This window comes from Tupaia chinensis, unplaced genomic scaffold (assembly GCF_000334495.1).
Source record: "Tupaia chinensis unplaced genomic scaffold, TupChi_1.0 Scaffold000192_2, whole genome shotgun sequence".
Lineage (NCBI taxonomy): Eukaryota > Metazoa > Chordata > Mammalia > Scandentia > Tupaiidae > Tupaia > Tupaia belangeri.
The window spans coordinates 648,112-651,595 of record NW_006159668.1 but is presented as its reverse complement, the minus strand read 5'-3'; the positions used below and the strand labels follow the sequence as shown (position 1 = coordinate 651,595).

The 3,484-nt window shown below is 33.3% G+C and overlaps 1 non-coding gene across 1 annotated transcript; it reads right to left on the bottom strand.

Moving 5' to 3' along the window:
* Positions 1-2,659: 2,659 nt before the first annotated feature.
* On the bottom strand, positions 2,660-2,794 carry LOC114007529 (small nucleolar RNA SNORA2/SNORA34 family). Its single transcript, XR_003549141.1, has one exon. It is a non-coding gene; the product is annotated as a small nucleolar RNA SNORA2/SNORA34 family (small nucleolar RNA).
* Positions 2,795-3,484: the final 690 nt, after the last annotated feature.

Here is a 3,484-nt window from a genome sequence, read left to right as displayed (position 1 = left end):
CATTTTTTCTACTCTACTGAATTTCTTATCTACTTCTCCTTGGCATGAGTATCTTATCATTGTCTGATTTTCGCAGCTAATAGTGTCTTGATGCACTTACTTGTTTGTAATCTTTAGAGTAAAGTCTGCTGGGGCAAGGAAGGTGACTGAACAGCTTTAGATCTCCTAGGGCTGGTGTTCCAAACTCCTGACAGCTATACTAAATTTCTTCACTCGGGATTCCTGGTTGTTATTCCTTCTCCTGGTTGGACTTTAAACAAGCTTCTTTTCTAGCTCTACATATTTTAACGGGAGTTTCTAAAAAATGTCTACAACAGACTCAGAAACACATCTGAGAGATAAATATTTCACAGACTCTGATACTAATGGTTGAATGGTGAAACTGACATCAGGTTTTCAACCTGATGCTTAACCTTCAATATAGGTGAGTATATTGAGACTAAACTACAATTTCAACAAAAGGGATGGGGTATTCTTTTTTTTATTAACCCCTCAAATTCAAAGATATTGACATGTTTTGAAATGTGAAATATACTACACAAATCATTTAAAAAGACAGAAAAATAATATCATATGAAATTCATATAATCTGAAAATAAGGATTATGGTCCAGAAAATATTATAGGATGTTCTTATTTACAAAACATTCATTGAATTGAAATAGTTTTACATAAGTAGAATAATATTTGAAGTTAGAGCTAGAGGGAGATAAATAGCTATAAAACTTGGCAAACAGATGTCTTAATTATGAAATCAATTTAGACAGAAAAATAATGAATTATTAAGAGAAATGACAATTAGAATTAATTTGCAAGTTTGAAAAATCCCTCTATTTGGACATGAAATTATTGTCACATTCTGAAATGTTCAGACAGAAAAATGATCTGGAATGGGATGATAATAGAGATGATGAGGAGGGTAGTGACCAGCAGTGTAGAAAAAATCATCCATTTTTTCTATTTAAAAGTGGTGTTACAGATGGTATTATTTCCTTCTGAATATATTAAGGATGATTGAAAATAAGAGTTATTGACCTTAAGTTCTTTCCTTCTGAGTACAAATATGTCCTTCCAATAGAGGCTGCTTTTGAAGACCTTGTTATTGGGAACTTTCTCATTGGACTCAGAAGCTGCATGATACTTCTCCAAAGCAATCACCTCGTTCATGAATTGTGTATTTCAAAGTTATTCACTTATAGTTGTTCTTGACTTATTGCCTCAAGACAATCAAAGATGTCCTCCTCACTTTAGAAAAATAAAAAATATCCTCCGAAATGTAAAATAAAATTTAAAAAGCAAAAATGTTCCCTTGGCAGCAGATATGCTGCTACAAAATGCTGGAGACCATAGGCAGAGGCTATTGGATTGCAACCTGGGTCTCCCTGAACATGCCAGGTCCACTGGGTGTTCTCATGGTCCTAGATGACTACAGAGCTGGGGAGAGGATTGCATTATAGACCCCATCAAGGCTGTGTGAGTATATGTGTATGTGTGTGTGTGTGTGTGTGTGTGGGTGTGGGTGTGTGTGTTTGTATCTCTCAAAAGAAATAAATATACTTCAGAAAAATGTAGCCTCATAATTGTTTGGGTTTCCTCAGAATGTCAAACTATTCATATCTCAGCTTAAATGAACACACATTATCACATTTACTAGAACACATCAATTTACTACTGACTTAAAATAATTTTACACAACCAATCTTATTTGGTAAGATTCATTAACTGGACCTGTCTTTGTCATTCAAGAACACACATCTTGGAAAACAATCTTCACAGCAATCTGTCTTGGGAAATCATAACATTCAAAGATTTTAGAAAAAAAAAAAACCCTGAAGTTTCACTTTGAAAGACCTATATCTTATTTTAAATTAGATCTTCTAAGAATAATTACGGTAGTTATTATTATCTAACAGTGAATTTAGGAATTCACTGTAAAAATTTGAATGTTATAACAGTGAAAGTTTTAAACTGAATAGTATGTGAAATGTTTGGCAAACAGTAGATAGAAAAGAGACCAGGGGGCTCTTCTTGGAATCCGAAATGTGTAACATTTGTAACTGGGGAAGTGCAGATTTAATTGCACTTAAGAACATCATAATATAAATTGTGGATTATATAACACACACATTAATTGTAAAATCTCAGCCAGAATCAAAACATGAAATTGTCCCAATCATTTAAGTAAGAAGTGAAGAAACCTCACAGCCGAGTCTAGCATGAGGTCAAGGACTAATAACCACAGAAAATGGTCATTTGGATAGACAGAAAAGTTTCTAAGTATTGGCTTTTAAAACAAACTTTCTATAAATTTCCAAGAAATATTTAACCACAGAAACTGTAGTTTCAATTCTAGAAACTAGTTCAAGGAATAAAAGAAAATAAATTTTAACATGGGTTACTCTAAGAGCTCAAAAGATAAAAAAAAAAATGCATTTTTTTCAATTACTCATTTTTTTAGAACAAATAAGTAGGAGTTTATTTTGGTGCAAAAAATGAAATCTACACATAGTTTTTTAATAGCACATATTTTCTGTGAACTTTTGGAAAAACCTTTGATTACTTTGGTTAAGTCCCTATCCCCATAGATTTAAGTCTCTGATTCTTAAACCTGACATAGCTTAATTGCTCTGTAAAACAAACAAATGACATTACATTCTAGAGTATGGTTCTTCTAACTGAACTGGCTATTCTCATTGGGATAGTTAATAGGCAGCAGATCATAAGGAAAACATTCCCCTTGGCTCCTATTTGAAACCAACAGCTACAGCAAACTGCTGGTCATGATTCAGGGCCTAACCATTTCCCAAATTATTATCAAGTATTACCTAGATCTCTGTTTTTCAAATTCACCTCTAGAGTCTTACATTGCTAATCAAATTTCATTATTAAATAAAGCCACTTCTTACAAACTCTTGAGCACTTTGTGCCCACGAGAAGTTTATAGAGAGCTCTCTTCACTTGAGTTGCATTCCCTTTTGATCAAAATCATTGGAAATAATATTGAACTCGCATTCCCTGCTGTCCTCTTCACTTTTATTTAGTGAAATGATTCTAAAAACTAGTCAGCTTCCAGGTACGCTGTGATGCACAGGAAAGCAAACATGAACAAGATCTTTTTGGTCAAGCAGACTCAAGTATGTAGAATCATTGACCTCTGTTGGTGGATGGTTTCATTACTAGAAATATGTTTGTTTAAAAAGTAGATGAATAAATATGTGGCAAAGTGCTATATTTCCGAAATGCATACTGAAAACCATCAATCCATGGAATTGCATTCATTCAGGGAGTTTAGCCATGATGATGAAACCTTTACTAGTTTGGGATACTTGACATATTTATGTTATTCATTATAACAATATAATGAGGTTTGCATTATTATCTTCAGCTCACACATACACACACACAAAAATAACAAAACCAGAAAATGAGAACTGACGCTCTGAGAGTTGTGGCCACGTACACAAGGATAAGTTAATAATAAATAG